Consider the following 25,996-nt stretch of genomic DNA (forward strand, 5'->3'; position numbering starts at 1 on the left):
CCGGCCGAGAGGGGCGACTCTACGTTGGAGTCCGGCGAGTCGAATCCGACGTTGCGGGTGCCGTCACAAGTTTGCCTACCCCAATACTCTTGTATTTGCGGTGGACAAAGAACGAAAGGAGTTGGCCAAGGAGTATGCTAAGATTGAAGCCGAAGTGAAACAATTAAGAGAGGCCAACGAGAGGCAAGCGGAGCGTATTAAGGAGTTGGAGTATGACCTGAGCGAAGGTCAAGATAGGGTGGATGATTTGTGTACGCAACTTGGGGAGATGCGCAAACGTATGACCAAGAGGGCGAGACAACTGAGGGAGAACGCCGGAACAATGTTAAATTTGTGTGAAGACCTACTAGAGGACGAGAGTGTCGAGAGTTCTAGTGTAGGAGGTGGGGTTGGAAGTGAACCCTCCCAAGCGAATAGGTCCTCTAGTCCCACGGTAGGCTAGGGAATGGCTTTTAAGCCATTTTGGATGATTTTGACTTGTATATATATGGGACACGGAATGGTAGGCCGGGAAGGACCCTTAGCTAGTGCGTTGTATATCGGACTAGTTTTGTATATATTACTTTTGTATTGCCATTCCGTAAGAGGCTTTCCCTGTTTGTACTTGACTGACTGTTTTGTATAAATGTTGGATCTAGTTGTGAATGTTATGACTATGTGTTATGTGTTTAAGTGTGTTATGAAGTGATTGTTTGATTTTGTGGCCATGCTTCTTGTTAAGTACAGGGATGTGTGCCCTTAGTGTTAAAGTTATATTCATGGGTATATTTTGATTATAGATTGATCTAGAGCGATGGAAGGCACGCGTAGTGGCCGGGGGCGCGGACGTGGGGGTAGACAGCCCACGACTGAACAGGGTACGGGAACTGAAGTGCCTGAACCAATTCCTGAACCTCATATCGATCCTAGTGTGCAAGTGGCCGCTGCTATCCAGCAGATGACTGCTCTCCTGGCTCAGGTGGTGCAGCAACAGGGCCCCAACCCTAACCCACCTGTTGGCAATCCTGGAAACCCTGGAAATCACGTCGAGAGCGAAGATCGAGCTCTCGAACGATTCCAAAAATTTTCACCGCCTAAATTTCTCGGAGGGCCCGATCCTGATGTGGCCGAACAATGGTTAGAAAAGATGATAGATATTTTTGCCGCTCTACATTACTCTGAAGAGAGGCAAGTGACCTTTGCGGTTTTTCAACTTGAAGGTGCCGCTCGCTCATGGTGGAATATTATTCGGACAAAATGGGAGCGAGAACAAACGCCAAGGACCTGGATGAATTTTGTACGGGAATTCAATGCTAAGTATTTTCCGCCGTTGGTTCAAGAGAAGAAAGAGGACGAATTTATTCGTCTACGCCAAGGAACGCAATCGGTGGCCGAATATGAGAGCCAATTCACACGTTTACCCAAATTTGCTCCTGAGCTCATTTTAACCGAACAAAGGAGGGCTAGGCGTTTTCTTCAGGGGCTTAATGTGGAAATCCAGAAGGATTTGGCCGTTGCCCAGATCACTACTTTTAGTGATGCCGTTGAGAAGGCATTACGATCCGAGAACGCTAGGCTCCAGGTGAGGAACTTCCAAAATCGAAAGCGTGGAGCTGCTGGAAGTACCTCAACTCAAGGTGACAAGAGTACCCCTTCCCTTCCTAAGTTTGGACGGGGAGCTGGAGGGGGACGATTTACGAGTCCGGCTAGAGGGGCTTCTTCCCGAGGAAGCCAACCAGGCCGAGGGCCGCCGAGGAGCACCACACAAGGGAGTTCCGCTACTGTCGCGCGTGGTCCGTGTAACTTTTGTGGAAAACCCAATCATACGGAGGACGATTGCTGGAGAAAGCAGAATAAGTGTTTGCGGTGCGGAAGTGCGGAGCACCGGTTCGCCAACTGTCCGGTCCAGGCACGTGACGCAAGAGGAACTACTCCGATGACGTCTAAGGCTACCTCAAGTCAATCCCGGGTAGACAGTACCAAACCAAAGGTACCTGCACGGGTGTACTCCATTGAACAACGGCCAGTCCCTGACTCCGCCGAGGTAGTGGAAGGTACGATTCCTGTCTTCCACCGCCTAGCTAGAATTTTGATAGATCCTGGAGCTACCCATTCCTTTGTGAACCCCGAGTTTATGTGTGGAATTGATATAAACCCTGTCACTCTCCCTTATGAATTGGAAGTTAGTACACCTACGGGGGACCAAAGTTTGATTTCTAGTAAAATGTATACGAATTGTGAAATCTGGGTAGGTGAACGGAAGTTATTGGGAAATTTGATAAGTTTAGCCATAAAGGGATATGATGTGATATTAGGCATGGATTGGCTGGCTCGATACGATGCTCAGCTGGATTGTAAGAGGAAAACTGTCGAATTTCGCATTCCTGGGGAGGCAACTTTGAGGTTAGACGTGAGGGGTAGTCTAGCCTCGTCTGCTATGATTTCGGGTATTCGAGCTAGGAAATTATTAAATAGAGGGGCACAAGGGTTCCTAGCTTTTCTTATTAACACTCCTGCCGACAAACTGAAAATAGAGGATGTTCCGATAGTAAGTGAATACCCTGATGTTTTTCCTGACGAGTTAGTGAACTTGCCTCCAGAGAGAGAAGTGGTGTTCGAAGTAAACCTTTGTCCAGGGGCTTCCCCTATTTCTAAAACCCCATACCGAATGGCACCCGCGGAACTCAAAGAGTTAAAACTACAGTTGCAAGACCTTTTAGAGCGGGGTTTTATTCACGAGAGCGGATCGCCTTGGGGGGCGCCCGTTCTCTTTGTCAAGAAGAAGGATGGGACTTTGAGACTCTGTATTGACTACCGAGGGTTAAACAATGTGACGATTAAGAACAAGTACCCACTTCCCCATATCGACGAGTTATTTGATCAATTGCAAGGTGCGGTGGTATTCTCAAAATTAGACCTTCGACAGGGGTATTACCAGTTGTTGATTAAAAAGGAGGATGTGCCTAAAACTGCTTTCAATTCCCGGTATGGGCATTTCGAATTTGCCGTGATGCCTTTTGGATTGACCAATGCCCCTGCTGCTTTCATGGACCTTATGCACCGAATTTTCAAGCCCTTTCTTGACCGATTTGTTGTTGTTTTCATCGATGACATATTGGTTTACTCAAAAACCCGTGAGGAGCATGAACAACATTTGAGAGAGGTCCTACAAACCCTGAGGGAGCACCAGTTGTATGCCAAATTTAGCAAATGTGAATTTTGGCTAGACAAAGTGTCTTTTCTGGGGCACGTGATATCAAAGGAGGGAATTACGGTAGATCCGGCTAAGGTGGAGGCCGTGACTGAGTGGAAGCGACCCGAGAACCCTACTGAGATTCGAAGTTTTCTAGGGTTGGCAGGTTATTACCGACGATTTATTAAGGATTTTTCGAAACTTGCCAGTCCCTTGACCGATCTAACAAAGAAGGGTGGTCAATTTTTGTGGAGCGATAGGTGTGAAGCTAGCTTTCAAGAGCTGAAACGGAGATTGACAATGGCCCCTATTTTAGTCTTACCTAACGGTCCAGACAGTTTCACCGTTTACACCGACGCCTCCAAAGAAGGATTGGGATGTGTACTAATGCAACACCGAAATGTGATAGCTTATGCTTCCCGGAAATTGAAAATTCATGAACAAAACTATCCCATCCATGACCTAGAATTGGCCGCAGTTGTCTTCGCTCTGAAAAAGTGGAGACACTATCTGTACGGAGTGACTTTTGAAGTTTATTCCGATCATAAGAGCCTTAAATACCTCTTTTCCCAGAAAGAGTTGAACATGAGACAACGCCGTTGGATGGAATTCTTGGAGGATTACGATTATACGATTAATTACCATCCTGGTAAGGCCAATGTGGTAGCCGATGCCTTAAGTCGAAAGGCTCAGATTTCTGGATTGATGGTGAAAGAATGGGAATTATTGGGAGTTATAGGAGAATGGAATCCAAAGCTGGAGCCTAATCGGATAATCTTTGGGAACATCCAAGTGACGTCTGTGTTTTTAGAAAAGATCAAGGAAGCTCAAATTAAAGATCCGACGGTTCAAAATTGGATGAACAAGGTGAAGAAAGGGGAAATTTCCGATTTTAATTTGAGCTCTGAAGGGATTTTAAGATTTAGAGATCGAATCGTAGTACCTGATGATAGAGATTTGAGAAGGGAAATTTTGGAGGAAGCTCACCGATCTAAGTATACGATCCATCCAGGAGGTAACAAGATGTATCGTGACTTGCGGCAATTGTACTGGTGGGACAAGATGAAGAGAGAGATAGCTCAGTACATCCAAACTTGCTTAGTGTGCCAGCAAGTCAAGGCCGAACACCAGAAGCCTTCGGGACTCCTGCAGCCTCTGGAGATTCCCGAATGGAAGTGGGAGCACATCACCATGGATTTCGTCTCTGGACTACCTAGAACTCAAAAAGGATGTGATGCCGTTTGGGTGATCGTTGATCGATTGACCAAGTCAGCTCATTTCCTACCTGTGAATATGAAGTATTCCATGGATAAGTTAGCTCGAGTATATTTCGAAGAGATTGTGCGATTACATGGAGTGCCCGTGAGCATCGTTTCCGACCGAGACCCTCGCTTCGTGTCTAGATTTTGGCAAAAGTTCCAGGAGACCTTGGGGACGAAGCTGAATTTGAGTACTACGTATCACCCCCAGACGGATGGACAGTCGGAACGGACGATTCAGACTCTTGAAGATATGTTACGAACGAGTATTTTAGATTTCGGGGGTAATTGGGGACAGCACATGACATTAGTAGAGTTCGCCTATAATAACAGCTACCATTCATCAATCCAAATGGCACCGTACGAAGCCCTTTATGGGCGAAAGTGCCGTTCACCGATATACTGGGATGAAGTAGGAGAGAAGAAAGTCTTAGACCCTACCATTATCCCTTGGATGGAGGATGCCCAAGAAAAGATTAAAGTAATCCGTCAGAGACTCCAGACAGCCCAAAGTCGCCAAAAGAGCTACGCCGATAATCGAAGAAAAGACCTGGAGTTTGAAGTAGGAGACCAAGTATTTTTGAAGATTACCCCGTTGCGTAGTGTCACTGCCGGCAGAGGAAAGAAACTTCAACCTAGATTCGTAGGCCCTTTTCCTATCCTTCAACGAGTTGGAAAAGTAGCTTACCGACTGGAATTGCCATCGAGCTTATCACGGATTCACGACGTATTTCATGTTTCCATGCTCAAAAGATACTACCCTGATCCAACTCACATTGTCCAGCCGGAAGGGATTGAAATTGACGAGGCCCTTACTTACGAAGAAAAACCTGTGCAAGTGCTGGATAGAAAAGTTAAGGAGCTGAGGAATAAGCAAATTTCACTGGTGAAAATTCTATGGAAGAACCACGGAGTTGAGGAGGCAACCTGGGAAATGGAGGATGATATGAAAACCAAATATCCCGAACTGTTTAGTGCTTCAGGTGAGAAATTTCGAGGACGAAATTCTTTAAGGGGGAGAGAGTGTGAGACCCTGAAAATTTTCTTATTTTCCAGGCTTTTATTTTGGGCTTTCGGGCCTAATTTTAGGGTTTTCTTTTTATCTGTGGGTTTTATGGGGGAATTTTATGAGAAATATGAATTTTGCATTATTTTCTGGGTTTAGGTCAATTTCTGTGCTTATAGAGGTGTACAGTGCATGTGGGACCCACTAGGGTAATCGGTACCGGTAAATGTGACTTTGGGAAATTTTCTATACGGAAGCTTTAGTACCTAGTGTTACGAGCTAATTAATGGTTAGCTAGTATAAGTAAGTTTTTACAAGACAAAGATGTTGGATAAGCTTGGAAAACACATGTTGAGATCTTATTGGAAGTTGGACTTTTGACTTTCACTTTACCTTTCTTATTAAGAGAAAAATTGATCCAAAATTTCTCATTTTTCTCTTGCTCATTGCCGACCAACCTTGAAGAAAGAAAGAAAGAAACCTCTTCAACTTTTGCTTCATTTCTTGGCCAAATCTTGCAAACCAACCATTAATCCTTTAGATTTCTCCACAAAACTTGCTTGCTAGGAAGGGTTGAGCTCCTTGGTGGTTTTTGTTTGAAGAGAAAAGCTCTCCTCTACCTTGTGCCTTGTGTTTGTAAGGTGAGTGCTTGAGAACTTGTTTCTTTGTGGTTTGTAAGATGAAATTGGTTGGTGATATGGATTAAAGATGCCATTTTGTGAGTTATTTCAAGACTTATGGTTGAGTTGTGCCAATTTTTCTATTTATTGAGGAATTTTCTGCTTTATATAATAACTCATGGTTGTGGAAGGTGTAATGGGTTTACATGATATGATTTGGAGCCTAGATATGTTTATTGTGGTTAATTGTGGAAAATTTCAGCATTTGTAGGATTTTCGGTTTTTAGGTTTTGGTATAAATTGGGGTTTTTCTATATATGGTATATATGCTAGTAGTTGAGGTGTATTTCATTGTATTGTGGCTTAAATGGGATGAATGGACTAAATTGTGATATATAAGTGTATTGGTATAAGTTGAATGGTTGTGGTTAGGTTGGAAATGTGAAGAAATTAAGGGGTTATGCCGTCCAAATGGTTAGAAATATAGATGGTTTTATATTGAGAAGGATTTGAGTAGAAATGGATAAGTTTTGGGCTTTTACTCACATTCCACACCTTAATGTTTCATTATATTGGCTTTTGAGCAGCTTGCATTAGTGAGTTAAACTTGTACGTTGAATTGTGTTTGAGTCTTCAATATGGTTATTTACTTGTTTTAGGTCGTACCGGTGGACCGGGACCTACACCTGATTCAAACGTGTAACTTGCTTGAAAATTTGGTGAGTGTACCAGTATATGATGAACATACTTGTTACGTGATCTTAAATGTCTTGATTTGGGTCGAGAGTGTACTTGATCGCTCTTGACCACTTATTTGCATTTATCATTATCGTTTGGATGTGAAATGGTATATATACATGATTGAACATTTGATGGGGCAATGCCTTAATATTAATGTGAATTTGAGCTCATGCCCTTAGATCGTTATTCGAGTCGTGCCGGCAAGGGCTTGGGCGATTCGGTAATGAGCCTTTGGGTTCTTGATAGGCGAGTGGAGTGATAACTCCTCGACCTTGTGGTATACTCGAGTATTACCCTTTTGAACTATGAGGCGGCGGGCCCGAATAGGGGGTGAATGGTGGAAGGAAATGGTGCGAAGTGGTGTCTACGGAACTTGGTTTGTTTCAATGGTTGACGGAGTGTCAACGGGTGTGATCAAGTATGGCAATCGGAAACCGGCCCTTGAGGGTCACATGTATCCTTTTATATGTGTATGTTGTATGAAGGTGGTTATGTATATGTGTTAATAGTTGTATCATGAACTTGTGCATTTGGTACCTCACGAGCGTAAGCTCACCCCCGTTGTTTTGTTTTCCTTACAGGAGTGATGTGAACCACATTTTGATATGAGATGAGCTAGTGACATAGTTAGTTTTGGAAGCTCCTCGGACATGTGAAACTTCGATGTATTTGAACTCTAGTGTTTGTGTTTGAATTGTATAAGGACACTTTCTTATGTATAGATGATATGTATATATGGTTTACCAAGTCTTGGATTCATTATATGGTGTATTTGTGCAATCGCCGGTTTTAAAAATGAAAGCAGGAAATTTCGAAAAAACTACTGCCTGGAATCCGGCCTAGAATCCGGCCAGTTTCTGGCCGGATATAAGGCCGGATAGGCAGGGGAAGAAGAAAAAAAAAAGAAAATTTTGGACTCTGGCTACTGCCCAGAATCCGGCCAGAGCAATCCGGCCAACTTCCGGCAGGATTGTTGGCCGGATTGGCAGGGGATTTTGAAAAAAATTTTGAGGTTGGCTACTGCCTCCTATCCGGCCGAGAATCCGGCCGGATATCCGGCCAGATTCTGGCCGGATAGTGACGCAGGCAGTCACTGTTCATCCGCGGCAAATTTTCATTTTTCGTTTTCTGATCCGATTGAAGTGCTCGAGCGCTGTACTTTCTTGTACAATGATATTATTGTTCTAATAACACCTTAAGGGGGAAAAATTGTTCATTTTGTCGAGTTTTCTTTTATGAATTAAATCCGACTTGATTGTTTTGCGACCCGTAGTCCTGGCGAGAGCTGGGCAGGCGGTCCGTCGACCCCTCTGGTTCGCCTTAGGGGAAGATGGGGTCGTCACATGACAAGTGTCACCAAATGGTTGGAGGAACTTTAAAACCACTATTCACCTTTTTCCCATTTGACCAAATAAATCAAAAACTTACCAAAAATTCCTCATTTTTTTCTTCCTCTTGGCCGGCTACATCAAGAAAAAAGAAAGGGAAAAGCTCTCCAAGTTTTTTTTCAATCTTGCTCCAATCTACTAAATCAACCATTTAATCTTGTGTTTGTTCCATAGAAACCCTTAAGTGAGTGATTGTGAGTGGTTTGGTGAACTTGTTTGGAAAGCTAAGGTGACTAGTAGCTCTCTCTCTTGGGTTGCTAAGGTAAGTTGAGAAGGACCCCTCTCCTCCCTCTAATGATGTTAAATTCATGATTGGTGGAAGTATAAGATGCAAATTTATGGATTATATCTTGATTTGTGATTGAATTGATGAAGTTTTGTAATTATTGGGGATTTTTCTGTTTTCATATGAATATGATTATGTGGTCATATATGATGATTGGAAATGATATTTGAGGAATCTAGAAGGTGGAAAAAGTGGTTAATTGCAAGAAATTTCTGTTTTGGAAGAAAATTGAAAAAACTAGGGTTTCATTGTTCTTCATTCTGCCCGGCACTATAGCTCATAGTTAGAGGCCGAATTGGCTTTGGGTTAAAACATAAACGTTGTAGGGAATGATATTTTAGAGATGCTTGCAAAATTTCAGGTCAATCGGAGTAGCGTAGCATGAGAAAAGACGGAATTACCCTTGCTGTCCTGTTTTTACCCGAATTTGATAGTTGCTTCTGTAATGGGTTATTTTGGTTAGGAATGCTTCAGAATTGGTTGTTGAGGTATTCTGATGAAATGTAGCTCTGTTTCTAAGCTTTCGGATGGCTTTGGAATTACTGGATTTGGACTTAGGTAGCTTGTTTTATGATGTTTACACCAGAATGCGTCTTGTGAATCTGTTTTTCCGGTTCTGGTGTAGTATCTTGCATTTTTGACCTTGTTACACTCGAAACTGGAGAGAGTTGCCTTCTGGATCATTGTAGCCCTATCTCTTAGTTTCGAAACAGTGGGTCTTTCACCTTCATCCGATAATCGTAGTGTCTTTGGTGCCATTACCGCAAAATGAGATCAAAAACTATTTTTTTCAGGGTTAAAGCTAATTCCATTTCCGGATTTTTATGGTTTCCTCTAATGCTTGTATATGCTTATGGAACCCTATTGGGGTCGTATTTGGCATTGGTTTATGACTCGTTATCGAGTCTCATTGTATTTTTTTGCATGTTTTAGGGCGTGACGGTGGTTCACGACGTTCTTTTGACGGAAGTGCATGAAACATCATTTGCAAGCTTGGTGAGTGTACTACTCACTTGTGTGTTACTATATGGCTTTGATACTTGAACTTGATGCGTTGAATGTTAAATGATTAAAGTGAGAGCGTACTTTAACACTATCACTTATTACTTATCATGTTATTGGAATGTTACATGAAATGTTACATGAAATCAAAGTACTTGACTTAGTGTCGTTTGGATGAGTATCCAACGACCATGATTGTTACCATTGAGCTCAACCCCATTGGTAGTTGATTGAATCGAGCCGGCAAGGGCTTGGTCGTGCCAATTAATGAACCTTGAGGACTGTTATGGAATCTTGTAGTATGAGAGACTCTCGATTCCGGTATACTCGAGTAATACCACAGTGCAAGTGTTTGGAATTCGGGCCCAGTAGGGGAATGTTAGGTGGAAGGAATGAAAGTAAAGTGAAGTCTATGGTTGGTTACTTTTAAACATTGACGGAGAGTCAATGAGATTCGATTAAGAATGCAAACGAAAAAAAGGACTCTTGAGAGCCGCCCGTATCCTTTTATCATCATTATTGATGTGTGTCTTTATTTACTTTTGATGAATTGGACAGAAAAGCTTGATGCATCTATGAACTTGGTTGCTTGAGTAGTATTATCTCACTGGGCAATTAGCTCACTCTATTTCTTTTGTTTTCCTTACAGGAAAATAAATACTTTTGGACTGCAATTGATATTTGGTTGCTGAATTGAGCTAGTTGGACATGTCTTTTTTATAGCTCATTTATTGAAACTCTAAATGTACTTTTGGGTCCGTTTCTCTTTTGTTTTGGCAAACTATATCCACTTTGAATACTTTTGTATGCCACTTTGGGTTGTAAATATTAAAGTTCAAGATGTGAATGTTTGCTTGATATTTGGTTGGTTTCTGACGGGTCGGTTACTACTCATGGCCGACTCCGGATTTCTTTTTTTATTTTTTTTATTTTGACATTTTGACTTGTTTACGCGCGTTTGTAAGTTCCGGAACGTAATAGATCGCTCTAAACTGCACCGTTAGTCCTGGCGAGAGTTGGGCAGGCAATCCGCTAACCCCTTTGGTTCGCCTTAGGGGAAGGTGGGGCTGTCACAAATCCGATAACTGTAGCTTCAGTTGTGATCAAAACACCAAAGAATGGCAAAGCTGCCATCTTCATTGTTTCTTGTTGCCTTTCTTTTGTTTTCCGTTTCCGTGGTCCGACTTAACATGTACTTCTCAAGTGTTCTAAACCTGATTTCTAACATTCTAAACAAGTATTCAAAATATGATTTTTAGTTGCACATATTGGCTTTGAACTTAATCATTTTTTATCATTTTCTTTTACAAATTATGCGTGCACCTTGCCTATATGACTTACTATACTTTCCATGCCTTTTTCCTTTGATATAGAAATATAAGTTATGCAGCTTGCACTCGTGTATGATTGGCTCTTTGTGGACAATATTTGACTGCAGATTTCGAGAGTGGCCAAGGTATCGGCCCTGAACTGAATTTTGATAAAACGTGACTTGTTTAGGGTAAGTGTTTCTTGCATATGTGTATTAAATAATTGTGTACTTGTTGTGAATATTCGATTGAGTGTTAAATGCCTTCCAATGCCTGTTAAATGGATTTTCAATGGTCGAGTGTGTACTTTATCGCACTTAACCTAAGTGAGAGTGAATTTTCAAATGATTAACTGGCTGAGCATTACTTGTGCATGAATGTAAGCTATGTGGGTTGTATGGTACTGCATTGGCTGAATTGGGCCCTTGCCCATCGTTGCCAGTCGACTCAAGCCAGAAATGGACTCGGTCGAGTGACTGGTGACCCTGGGATAGTGTTTGGTATACTTGAATATGACCACGAAGGTTGGTAGAAAACTGACCAGTGAATTGGCTAGTGGCGGGAAATGAAATCAATGAATGAATGTCAAGATCACTGAGAGAGTTTTCTCTTGCAAAAATGATTTCTAATATTGGAGGGATAAGGAAAATGGTTCGCGAATGAATGAATGAATGGTTCCACGTAAGCATAAATACTTTTAATGAGTGTGTTCTCATTGCTTTTATATTGTGAATGTTTTCTCGATTGATTGTTCTTAAATTAATAATGTCCTTCTTTCAATTGCTTGATTGTGTGTATGGGAACCTCACTGACTTTTAACTCATCCTTTTATTCCGTTACATTTGTTTTCCTTACAAGGTTTGAGAGCAAGGATGAGTGATTAGAGGAAGACTAAACTTCTGACTAGAACTTTTGTTGTGTAATAGTGATAGTATTAGTAGTTGGTTGGATTTTGAACTTTTTATACTTAACCTTGAGGATTGTATATCTTTGTTAATATTTGTATATATATGTTAAGTTTGATTGGCACATCTTTACTTGCTCTTGAAGTGATAAGTGAGTGAGCCACGACGAGAGTTTGGCAGGCGGTCCGTCGAACCCTTTGGTTCGCCTTAGGGGTAGGTGGGGTCATCACAGTTGGTATCAGAGCTTAGGCTTCAGATCTTTATAGTGTATCCTAGGCTTAAAGTTTAAGATGCCGGACTGTCGGACATTGTGAAGTTTAAGTGCAATATTAAGCATCTATGTTCCTGATGGATAGTAAGATTTGATGTTTGAGGGTTTTATATTGGGTTGGCGAGAAGAGAAGAGAATTGTACGAGATTGATTTGAAGAGTAATGGGTCAGTTTCTTGAACAACGATACTAGTTGATACCTATGGGATTGACTTTGACTTTAAATTTGTAAGGAACTAGATATAATTCCTGGAGCGATTGCTAAAGTGGGGATCTTTTAAACTTTCTTTGACGGATGAACTTGGGGTTTAGAATCTAGCCTTGAAGAAATTGGAAAACCGTTGTCCCTTGTTTTGTTTTGCTTGTATGTATGTGTTTGCCGTGTTACGAACTGATATATATAGTGTACTAGACATGTTTTGTGAACTTGGTTTTGCTAGGATGATATGTACAATATTTTTGTGATTTAGCTTGTGAATTTGTTGTGTTATATATTCTAAGGGTGTTTTCTCATTTTTGACCTATGTTGTTTTCTTCTTATTCTATATATATATAGCAGATATATTTTTGCTTATACACGTATATAGTTTATTTTTTTTAAAAAAATATGGAGGGATGAAGAAGTTGAGGACGAGGGGTTAATCATGGACGTGGGGCTATGCAAGCTCAAGAACTAAGAGAAGAAAGAGAAGCGACAGCTAAACAACAACATGAACCACAGGCCGAAGCAGGGGATCAGGTAACGATGACCATACAACGAATGACCGATATTTTGGCGCGTTTAGTGGAACAACAAGGGCAAGCACCTGTTAACCAACCTAGGGAACCTGAGGGAGGAGAGGATAGGGACCTAGATCGTTTTCAGAAGTTTTCTCCTCCTAAATTTCTTGGAGGATCTAATCCGGAGGCAGCCGAGAGTTGGTTAGAACAAATGATTAATATTTTTGCCGCGCTAAATTATCCAGAGAAGAGACAGGTAACTTTTGCGGTATTCCAATTTGAAGGGCCAGCTAGTGCTTGGTGGAACGTGATTAAAGCTAAGTGGGAGAGGGAACAAATAGCGTGGACTTGGGTAAATTTCATACGAAAATTTAATGAGAAATACCTTCCGCCCTTAGTGTAAGGACCTGAAAATTTACTTACTTTTATCTGCTTATTTAATTACTTATTTAACCATTTTCTCCGAATAATTTATTTCAACTATTTTAAATCCATTTACATAGAACAATGCCTTACTTATATTTTTAAAATGTCCCGTTAGCAAATTTAATTTTTCTGCGACTCGTTCAGTAAGGAATTACAAATACACGTTTTTCGAGGCAATATTCGATCTGAAAGTACAATAATCTTGGAGAATTAAGAATGATCAATAGTAGACTAAGAAACATTAATTTAGGAATTAGAGGTGAGTGAGTTCAAATTAAGCTTTTATTGTGCGCGAGTCGAAAGTTCGCATAAATCGTGCCGGAATGACTAAGTGGAGATTTGAGAAATTAATACTAGACTAGTAAGAGTGAGTAATTACAGTGTTAAAGGAAGTACCTTGGAGGATTAGTGCATGAGTGTATCAAATCCGAGAGAAAGAGGCTGTACAAAATCCTATTCGGACGACTATTCAAAGTTGACTTTTGCCAAAACTTCCTAGCTACTTTCCGCTGCAATCTTCCCTCACAAGCTTCACACTCAACTCCCTCATCTCTTTCTCTCCATTTTCAGCCAACAACAAGAAGAGAAAGGGAAGAAGGGAACTCCATTTCTTTTGGCTTCTATTTTGTCTACAAATCATCATCTAACTTTCTAGTTTCTTGGAGATTCATTCGATCTTGGAACAAGAAGCAATCTTGTGGATTTTCTTGAAGAATTTTCGGTGGAAAATCTGGTTTTCTTCAAGGGTTAAAGGGTAATCACTCCACCTCTCTTACCTTTCAAATTATAAGAAGTTTAGCAGTTAATCTTCATGGGTTTGAAACCGTAACCGCGTTGTAGGCTAGCGGACTTGGGGAAACCATTTATTTCGCTTTAAATCATAGGCTAGCTGACTTGATGAGACCTCTTCGTAGCTGACTTAATGCTTTAATGTTTGATTATGGTTATTTATGTGATAAATGAGATGTTTATGGCTAGAAAGTGGAGAGAAATCGAAGGAAAGTTCTGAAGGCAAGCTAGCGAAAATTCTATCCATGTTGTTCTATTTTTATTTCAAAATTTTGATGCTTGGTTGGCTGTGAAATTGATGGATATATATTGTATATTGTATGTACAAAGTGCCTTTCAAAAATCGTATTGAATGGTTGTGCAAAACTTGAGTTTTGGTGAAGATTCAAATCTGGAAAACACATAGCAGGGTACTCGGACAGTGCTTCTTTGTCCGAACATAACTCTTTGTACAAAAGTCAAAATTGAGTGTCGTTTACAGCATTCAAAATTAGACATTATAGCTTTCCAACGATATAAAAATCCCCTACTAGTTCGTTTTGTGTGAACCGTAGTGAGTCGGCAAAATTGGCTGTTCTGTTTTGACTGTCTATTCGAATGAAACTGGGAAGTTGCATCTTATGGCTCGATTTTGTTCCATTTGTAAAACGATTTTTAAAATGATGTCTTCTAATAAATTGTAACATTTTGAACCTGGTTTGCAATGCCATAAATTATTTTCAATTTGGAGTTGTACAGAGCTACATATGGTTTGATTTCAAAAAGGCAACAAAGTTGGAAATTGGAAACTTTTCCCTTCCTTGCTGACCGAATGGTCAAATCTGTTTTGGGATGTTATATTTAAAACATTTTAGTGTCATTTAACCATTAATTGCTTATTAAATGTTTTTGGGCTCTTGGTTTAAAAAATGGAGTGAATTGGGGCTGATTTCGTTAGACAAAAATTTTGAAAAAGAAAGAGAAGTAGGATGGCAGATTAGCTTTGAAACATTTCACAAACTTTGGTCGTTTTGTTAACTACCTTTCCGTGCGAGTTTCTATCTAAATTTTGATAGAGAGGTAGTCCACATATGGAGGTTTAAGTTTACCAAATTTAGTATAATTTCAATACCATTTCAATGCCCAAAGAATGCCCCAAACATTGCTTCTCAAATCTGGAAATTCACTGATCAGATGACAAAAATCAACCGACTTTAAACTGTTATATCTTGATGCTCAAAACTCTAAATTTAGTTCTGTTTATTGTGTTTAAAACTTGATTTGGAACTCTTATTGCGTTATAAATTTCAGAGGCTGGTTCACTTTCTATGAATTTTACCGAATTTCCAAACATCGCCGAAAACCAAGACTGGTTCGGTCTTGCCTTCTTGAATCGGCAACTTTGAGCTGAAAAATTAATGCTTTCTGTTTGAAATTTTGGAACAGTGTCTTCTAGGAACTTTTAGTGCTCTGAATCTAGTTTCCAATGATATAAAGTTTTCCATTTTTGGACCTCCCAAACTCAAGATCTGATTTTACCAAATTTATTGCTCAAAGCTGAAAATTCATGATTTCTTGGGAAATGAGTTTTTGAGAACTTTTCATTGTCTTTCGATATTGATAGTCCATTTTAAACTCATTTTCATGGAGAATGCAAGTTTGTCTTGTGACTTTAAATCCTCACTTTTGAATCTTGATTTTCGAGATATTAAAGCTCTCTTAAGACATCGTCTTAGTATTACGCAAGTGTACATTCTTCCTTGTTTGGCAAGGGGTTTATAAGTATTTGTCAGCAATAGTTAATTGTTATTTCTTCAGGCACTCAAAAGGGTCTTGAAGAGAATCTCGGAGCCGACCACTAAAGATCTTATTTATACTTACTCACTTATTTTGAATTGGTGAGTGTCAAGTGCATGAATTGTTGCCAATTATGTGAATTGCTTCTTATTGATTAAGTGATTTACAATTGTCGAGTCAAGTGTGTACTTCATCGCACTCGTTCTCTTTTAATTGATTATATAATTGAATTGCTCATAGTGGAATTTATAATTGTGGTTGAACATGTCGATTGGAGTGAATCTCATCGGCTTATAATTGTATTTGTCGACTGGAGTGAATCTTATCGACTCATAATAATAATCGGGGGATACCCAAATCTCAATTAGCCGACCTTGCGACTTGAGCCAGCATGGGCTTGGTCGAGAAGCTCAGTGAACCATGAGATAATCAAAAGCTTGATCTATTAAGAGATCTCGCTTGCATACTCGTGGAGTAGTGTCTTTTATTAAAGAAGTGCGGGCTCGGAGCAGGGGGTGTAACGGGGAACAAGAGAGTAGAATAAATGGAGTTCTATGGACTTAATACCTACCCGGTTGACAGAGTGTCATCACGGGGAAGTATTTGATCGAGCCTTGGCGAAGCAGGTGGAATCTAGCTCCTGAGAGCTCTTGTATCCTTATTAAATGTGTGTTATTATTATTTGTGAATTACTTGAACTTTCTTGTTTTAATTCTCGTACAAATGCCATGGTTATGTGAACTATGTGTTTGCATGTTTTCTTGGCCTTACTGAGCGCCAACTCACCCCATTAGTTTGTTTTCCTTAACAGGAGCTCAGAATGAAAAGAATTTTGAAGAAGCTAACTTAATTACTTTTGATTAGAATCTTGGAATGTAATTGATTAATCAACTTCTGGTGGTTGCATTTTGGGAAAAGTTGATGTACTTTTGGTGACTTATGATGTAAGATTTGAATGTTCCATTAAGGAAGTGACTTTTCTGCATTTCGACTTTTATTATTGATTGTGTACCTTTAAGTTTAAATTTGACTTGTATCGAATCCTAGCGAGAGCTGGGCAGGCGTTCCACGGATACCCTTGGGTTCGCCTTTAGGAGAAGTGGGGGCGTCACACTTAATCCAAGAGAAAAGTGAGGACGATTTTATTAGATTACATCAGGGAGCCTTGAGTGTGTCAAAATATGAAACCCAATTCACTAAATTATCTAAATTTGCCCCTGAATTAGTAACTACGGGCAAAGAAGAGTAAGGTGGTTTGTATAGGGATTAAATGTGAAAATCCACGAAGCTCTTGCGGCGGCTCAAATCACTACATTCACAGAAGTTCTTGAGAAAGCGCAAAGGGTTGAAATTGCAAGGGGGCAAGTAAAAGCATTCCAAGCACAAAAAAGAAGTGCACCGAGTAGTGAGCCTGAGGAACTTAAGGACACCGTACCACCTTCCAAAGCTAGAAGAGTAAACCTTCCATCTTACCCATCATGGATGCAAAGACAATATGAGAGAAGTTCGACAAGAAACAACAAGAGGAAGTCTCTCTAAAGAATTCAATAGAAGCTCATCGATTAGCTTGTGGTTACTGTGGGAAAACAAATCATACTGAGCATGCATGCTGGGTAAAGGGAAAAAAATGCTTGATATGTGGAAGTGTTGATCATCGACTTCACAATTGTCAGGAGAAGCAACAAAGAGGGTTGAATGTGCAGCAAAGGAATCAAATTACTTATAGGCCGAACCAAGAAAGAGGAAACAGATCCAGGGCATCAGCTAGAATATACTCTTTAGATTAACAACCTGTTCCAAAATCTTATTAAGGTATAAATTTCTAGGTCGAAATTCTTTTAAGAGGGAGAGAGTGTGAGGACTTGCAAAATGCTTCATATTTTCTTTAAATTCCTTTTTATTTTGAATAAATTACTTTATAATATCTTTATTCCTTCAACAGTTGTAATAAATAATAGAATTAATAGTTTTACCCTTAGTTTTATAGTTAGGGTAAAATAGGATTTTTGCGTATTTTGCTAGTGTGATTAATTGGTGAGATGTGTGTACTAAATTTGGTGGTTTAGAGTGAGTTTTAGATAAAAGAAAGTGTGTGATAGAAGTACTATTAATAAGTTAGTGAATCATAAATTAAAACACAAGTACAAGAGAGTTAAGGAAAATAGTCCTGAATCGACGTGCACCGTTTGTTACCGATTGAGTACACCACTTGACCAATACTTTCTTACCCTAATCTTCTTGTTTTTATTTCAGCTAATTAACCCTTAAGTCAGCCACCATTATTGACTAAGGAAAAGAGAAGAAAAGAAAAAAAAGAGAAAACTTGTGTTTGACAAGTGTCAAAGATCCAAGGGTTGGTTGACTAAGATAACTTTCTTTCTCTTTATATTTCCCTTGGACCAAATTGGCTTCACTTCTTGCTTGGTTGGCCGTGAGTTTGGAGAGAAAAAAAAAAGAGTAGAGAGCTTCAATTCCTACCTTGAATCTTGCCTTATTTGAGTTGAATCGAAAAACTAAACCGATTAAACCTTCATCTTGGTGCTTGGGAAGCTTGGTGTGGTGAAAGTTTTGGGAGAAATTATTTAGTTCCTCACTTTCAAGAAGGTTTTGTAAGGTATAAGTCTAGAACTCCCTTTTATCTTTCTTAATCTAGCTAAATATGGTATAGAAGCTTGTAATCTTGGCATATGATGGATAATTTTCTAATTTTTGGTGGTATAGTGAAAATTTCAGCTAGCATTCGTATTTTTCAGAATGTTATTATTGAGTCTGGAAATGGAACTTGTGAAGTGATTAGTGGCATGTTTATTACTTTTTATAGTTGAAAGTTGCATTTTCAGCATTTGGTAGTGAATTTCAGTTCTGCCCTATTTTTGGAATCAACTTGGGCTGCGAATTTCTCTAGGTTTTAGATTGAATCAGCTCTTGGACAAAATATGAAAGTTATAGGATTTGAGTTAAATTTCTACCTGCAAAATTTCAGATCAATTGGATTACTTTAGCTTATGATTTGGTCAGAGCACTCCTGATTGCACAAAACTCTAATTTTCCTGACCTGTTTTTCATGTGCTTCTGACCATCCATATTTTACCCTGAAAATGTGAGAACTAGGTGTCGATGTCTTCATAGAGAATGTAGATCCATGTCTTAGCTTCGAAACGCCATAAAATTTGACTCAATCCGATAACTGTAGCTTCAGTTGTGATCAAAACACCAAAGGATGGCAAAGCTGCCATCTTCATTGTTTCTCGTTCCCTTTCTTTTGTTTTCCGTTTCCTTGGTCCGACTTAACATGTACTTCTCAAGTGTTCTAAACCTGATTTCTAACATTCTAAACAAGTATTCAAAACATGGTTTTTAGTTGCACATATTGACTTTGAACTTAACTATTTTTTATCATTTTCTTTTACAAATTATGCGTGCACCTTGCCTATATGACTTACTATATTTTTCACGCCTTTTTCCTTTGATATAGAAATATAAGTTATGTAGCTTGCACTCGTGTATGATTGGCTCTTTGTGGACAATATTTGATTGCAAATTTCGAGAGTGGCCAAGGTGCTGGCCCTGAACTGAATTTTGATAAAACATGACTTGTTTAAGGTGAGTGTTTCTTGCATGTTTGTCTATTAAATGACTGTGTACTTGTTGTGAATATTCGATTGAGTGTTAAATGCCTTCCAATGCCTGTTAAATGGATTGTCAATGGTCGAGTGTGTGAGGACCTGAATTTTTTTTCTTATTGTTATTTTATTTTACTGGCTTATTTAATTATTTATTCACCCGTCTACCCCAAATAATTTATTTCACCCATTTTAAGTCCATTTGTATGCAAAAATGTCCCTTTTATAATTTTAAAACGTTTCGTTAGCAAATTTAATTTTTCTACTGCTGTTAGCGAGAAATAACGAGTACACATTTTTTGAGATAGTATTCGATTCGAGAGTGTATTAGTTTTGGAGAATTAAGAATGATCAATAGTAGACTAAGAAAAGTTAATTGAGGGATTAGATGTGAGTGAGTCCAAATTAAGATTTAACTGCGTGCGCGTCAATAATTTTTCGAAAGTCACACCTGTATGACTAATTGGAGATTTGAGGAAATTAATAATAGACTACTAAAGGTGAGTAATTACCATATTAAAGGAGGTACCTTGGAAGATTTGTGCATAAGTGTACCAAACGAGAGAGAAAGTGGTAGTCCGAAACCCTATCGAGTCACTATTAAGGGTTGACTTTGTGCACCAACTTTAAGTTAGCTTCTCCAACACAATTCTTCATTCTAGCTCTCCAAGAATTGGACCACCAAACCCTTCTCTCTCTCATTCCATTCGGCCAGCCCTCAAGACAAGAAAGGGAAGAAGATAACTCCTTACTTCTAGCTTCCATTTTGCTTGCAAAATATCATCCAACCATCAAACTCCTTGGGTTCTTGCTCTAGCTTGAAGGGAAGAGAGGGGCAGCTGGTTAGGGGCTGTTTTAAGGAGTTTCTCACAATAAAAATATAGGGTTTCTTCTTGGGTTTTGAAGGTATAAACATCTCTCACCAAAACTCTTACTTTCTTGTTTCATTTCTTGGTTTTGAAGCTTGTAGCTCCCTTATTGTTGTTGTTGCTTGAATTTAGTTGGTTGAAGTGGGCTCTATGAACCTCCACCTTGGTTAAATGAGGGCTTCCATGATGTTTATGTGTGTGTTTGTGTGTTTGTGATGCGTTTTAAGGGAAGAAACTAGAAGAGGAGAAAGAAAGAGAGAAACCGTGAGGAAGAGGTGCTGTCCGAAATTCTGTTCTTGTTTGGTCAGTGGTTATTTCAAAATTTTTTATGTTTTTTGGCTGTCAATTTGGTTGTTATATGTGGTATATTGTGTGTACAAAGTTTTGTCCAAAAACCGAAAATCATTTCATTTGGTTGAACAAAACTTGGAATTTTGAAATTGAAAGGAACCTTGAAATTGTAAACAGAATACCCAAACAGTGCATCTTTGATTGAACATAAATCTCTGTACAGAAGTCGAAATTGAGTGTTGTCAGTGGCATTCAAAACTAGACACCTGTAGCTTTCTAACGGTATAAAATTACTTTCTAGTTCAAACTGAGTAAACTGTAGTGAATTGATAAATTTGGCTGTTATGTTCTGCCTGTCCCATTCGAATGGACATGAGAAGCTGCAACTTGTGGCTTAAATTTGAACTACTTGTGAACTAATTTTTGAAATGTTTTCTGCTGATGAAGTGTAGCTTTTGGAACCTAGTTTCCAATGCCACCAACCATTCTCAATTTTAAGTTGTATTGAGTAAGATATAGTTCAATTTCCAAACTGTGACAGAGCTGGAAAACTGGAAAACCTTTCCTTCTTGTTGGCCGACTGGTCTAGTTTGTTGTGGGATGTTTTATTTCAAAAATTTTTTATGTCAATCAATCATCAATTACTTTTTGAATGTTTAAAGGACCTTGGTTCCAAAACTGAACCGAATTGGAACTGATTTCATTGTTCAAAATGTTTGGAAAGAAGAAAAGGGTGAGATGGCAGATTTACTTTGGGAATTTCATGAACTTTGATTATTTTGTTAACTGCCTTGCCACGTGCTTTTTTGCATGAAATTTGGTAGCAATGTAGTTCACATATGGAAGATTAAATGTACCAAATTTGGTGTATTTTCAATGCCATTTCGATGGCCAAATGGTACCTCAAAGATGCCTTCTCAAATCTGGAAAATGACTCAACAGGTCATGAAAGTCGACCAACTTTGGACTGATGTATCTCGATATCCAAAACTCTGAATTTAGTTTCGCTTGTTGTGTTTGAAACCTTGATTGGAACTTATATTGTGTTATGAATTTTAGAGCATGATTCACTTTCTGTGAATTATGCCGAGTTTCTAAATATTACCGAAAACCAAGACTGATCCTGTCTTACTTGTTTAAATCAGCAACTTTGAGCTGAAAAGTCGATGCATTCCGTTTAGAATCTTAGAAAAATATCTTCTAGGAACTTTTAGTACTTTGGATCTAGTTTCCAATGGTACAAAGTTTTCCATTTCTGGACTTATGGGACTTGAGATATGATTTTTCAAAGTAGTGTCACTCTAAACTGAAAAAAATTTTGTTTTCAACCAAATTACTCCTTTCAGAACTTTCCACTTTCCTTTGTGATTGTTGGACTGTTTTAAGTTTGTTTTCATGGTTTAATACAAGGTCTCTTTGGAACTTTGAACTTTCATTTCCAATCTTGGTTTCTGAAGGTTAAACCTCTCTTGATGCATTTACTTGGTCATATCACTCCCTTGGTTAATGGTACTTCTCTTCGTACTCAAATTAGGGACTTCAACCCCTATTCTTATGGCCTTGATAATTGTACTTGAGTTGGCAATCATACAAGTATTTTAAAAGAAAAGAATGATTTAAAAGGTTTCTTGTGAACCTAATTAGTAATACTCGGAATGTTTTGGCCGAGCTTTCAAGTAAAAATATGTTTATCTTCCTTATTTGAAAACCAAAGCTTCTATCGCTATAGTCTCTTGAGTATACGCCCTTGATTTAATCGTTGAAAATGGACGTTGAGTGAGGCTTTTATTAAAAGAGAACTTGAGAATTTTACTCGATTTACGGATACAACTTCAATTGGTGGCCAAAGAAGTTAGTGAGCTGTTGGTGGCGGTTTTACTAGATTTTAACTAAATGAGTTTGAAAAATGAGAAAACTCACTTATACTTGAAACTTGGGCGTTCAACTAGGGAATTTTGACAAGAAACTAATCCTCCATCTTTCTTGGTTTTTGTGCCAAAACTTAGAGATCTGTTTAATCTTCAACTTAGAGAATTTTGGAAATGACTTGACTCGAATTAATGTATTCTTAGATATTTTCAAATGCTACCCTCATGGATTAAGTTAATAAGTGATATTTGTATTCGATTTGAACGCGTTATCTCTTAATTGAGAATAGCGGGAATACTACTAGACCTTGGTTGTTATCTAGGTGATTTGTAATTGTACATGTCTCAAGTGATCAAGAGGATCCCGAGGAACCCGTTTGATCTTGCCCCGCTCTTGCTTTACACTTTTGATTTGGTGACTGTTCCTTGTATGTGTTTGTGACTTGAATAGTTTTGCTACATGTTTATCACATCATTCTTATGTGTTTAAGTGTTAAGTGTTATCTATAATTGCTCCTATACAATTTTCTACCGTTTTAAGGTGAGTGTGTACTTTATCTCACTTGACCTACTAAAATAACAAATTTCAACCATTTAACCGTGAATTTCTACCATTTACCGGTTATTTGATTACTTTCGCATGTTGTAAGCTTTTAGCTGAACTGGGCCCTGCCCTTGGTTGCTAACCTGCTCGAGTCAAGATTGGGCTCGATTGGGTAGGTTGGAACCCTAGGCTATCATTTCGGTATACTCGAGTATTACCACTGGAGGGATAAGGTGATGGCTAGACAAACCGGAAAAAATATTGGGGTTATAAGGTGCGATTGACTGAAACAGTTCCACGTGAACACCATATCCTTTTAATATGTGTTTATTTCTGTAAAATGATAAATGTCTCATTTTAATGTGCCAATGTGACACCTTGAACCGTATGTGCGTTATGCTCAATTTACTTGATTTATTAGAACTGCTAATGTGTTTTAGAACCTCACTGGGCTATTTAACTCATTCCACGCTTTCGTTTTCCTTAACAGGGTTCAGGACCAAGAGTGCTCACGAATAGTTCTAAGTTGTTTTCTTTTGGAGACTTCAACTTGTATTATAGCAATGACTGTTGCATATATTCTTTTGGGTTGTATTTAAACTTGAAAGTTAACTAATGGTAAGTATGAAATATTTTGGAGTACTTTAAATGTTATTAAAAATATTTGATGTATTTCTAGTTTTTGAATTATGGATTATAGTGCGCTCTGGCAAGAGCTGGGTAGGCATTCCGCGGATACCCTTGGGAGAAGTGGAGGCATCACAGAGTGTGTACTTTATCACACTTGACCTAAGTGAGAGTGAATTTTCAAATGATTAACTGATTGACTATTACTTGTGCATGAATGTAAGCTATGTGGGTTGTATGGTACCGTATTGGCTAAATTGGGCCCTTTCCCTTTGTTGCCAGTCGACTCGAGCCAATGGACTCGGCCGGGCGATTGGTGACCCTGGGATAATGTTTGGTATACTCGATTATGACCATGAAGGTTGGTGGAGAATTGGCTAGTGAATTGGCTAGTGGCGGGAAATGAAATCAATGAATGAATGTCAAGAACACTGAGGGAGTTTTTACTTGCAAAAATGTTTTCTAATATTGGAGGGATAAGGAAAATGGTTGGCGAATGAATGAACGAATGGCTCCACGTGAGCATGTATCCTTTTAATGAGTGTGTTCTCATTACTTTTATATTGTGAATGTTTTCTCGATTGATTGTTCTTAAATGAATAATGTCCTTCTTTCAATTGCTTGATTATGTGTATGGGAACCTCATTGAGATTTAGCTCATCCCTCTATTCTGTTACATTTGTTTTCCTTATAGGGTTTAAGAGCAAGGACGAGTGATTAGAGAAAGACTAAACTTTTGACTAGCACTTTTGTTGTGTAATAGTGATAGTATTAGTAGTTGGTTGGATCCTGAACTTTTTGTATTTAACCTTGAGGATTGTATATCTGTGTTAATGCTTGTATATATATGTTAAGTTTGATTAGCACATCTTTACTTGCTCTTGAAGTGATAAGTGAGTAGCCTCGACGAGAGTTGGGCAAGCGGTCCGCTGAACCTTTTGGTTCGCCTTAGGGGGAGGTGGGATCGTCACACCGTTCTTCTTACTTTGGAGGGCGTTACATCTTCCTTAGGTTCCTTAGGTGCACTATTAAGGATACTCCTCTTTCTCGCATGAAAAGCCTTCACTTGCGCCCTCGCAATTTCAATTCTTTGAGTTTTTTCAAGGGCTTCCGTGAATGTATTAATTTGTGCTGCCACCAAAGCCTCTTGCATTTCTACATTTAACCCCTGTACAAATTGTCTTACCCTCCTTTGCTCCGTAGCTACCAATTCAGGAGCAAAATTGGACAGTTTAGTGAATTGTGTTTCATATTCAGCCACGCTTAGGGTTCCTTGGCGTAACCTAATGAAATCATCCTCTCTTTTCTCTTGGACCAGAGGTGGGAAGTATTTCTCATTAAATTCTCTCATAAAGTTTACCCAAGTCCATGCAGTCTGTTCTCTCTCTCACCCCTAATAACATTCCACCATGCCCTAGCCGGTCCTTCAAATTGAAAGACGGCAAAAGCCGCTTGTCTTTCCTCCATTTAATGCAAGGCTACAAAAATATTTATCATTGCCTCCAACCAACTTTCAGTTACTTCCGAGTCAAACCCTCCAAAGAATTTCGGTGGAGAAAACTTTTGGAAACGCTCTAAGGCCCTGTCCTCTCCTATCTCAGGGTTCCTAGGCTGATTCACTGGAGTTTGGTCTTGTTGCTCTATCAATTGCGATAAGATATTAGCCATTTGTTGTATTGCCGTTGCTACTTGATCCCCTGTTTCGGTCCTTGGTTCTTGTTGCTGCTCTGCTGCCGCGTCTCTTGTTTCTCTTGGTTCTTGTACTTGCCTACCTCCACGTCCATGACTAGCCCCTCGTCCTTGATTCCGTCTACCCTCCATAACCTTCTCTCTCTCTCTCTCTTTATTTTTTTTCCAAAGGTTATATAGCACATAAACAAAATCAATCGACTATAGCAGCAAAAGAAAGACATTTTTAAATCACACCATCAAAGATAAGGAAATGCACTTAGTAGACTTATAGCATTCCAAGTTCATTCATCAGGTTGCAAAGGTACTTTACATATCAACTTGATCAAAACCAAGTACGTAAAACAAAGCATATACCATACACATTAGCATTGATACGTTACTAGCAACATACATACAGTGGTAGAACAAGAAATGGCTTGTCATCCCAGTTACCTACACCCACGTTCTGCATTCTCAAGTCTCTAACCTAGGTCATTATCGAACCGACTGATTCTACCTCTCCTTCGGCGCAGATTGCCCTACCTTAGCCTCAAGATTACATTCATTAGGGCCTGCATACCCTTGACTTCCTTTGGCTAGGTTCACTTATACTATCTCATCCATAAACATCTCAAATTAGTCAAAGTACAAAACTCTTCAATTGCAGATACAAATTCAAATACATCATTCGTAATGTCAATCCAAGATAATAACATATTCTTTCGATCTAGAAATAATTCATATAAGCATGACCTAATCGCATCTTCCACACTTACCTCAATTTCATTCGTAACCGTCATAAAAGCATCAACTCTTTGGTACTCGGATACAAG

This window comes from Coffea arabica, chromosome 2c (assembly GCF_036785885.1).
Source record: "Coffea arabica cultivar ET-39 chromosome 2c, Coffea Arabica ET-39 HiFi, whole genome shotgun sequence".
NCBI classification, from domain to species: Eukaryota; Viridiplantae; Streptophyta; class Magnoliopsida; order Gentianales; family Rubiaceae; genus Coffea; species Coffea arabica.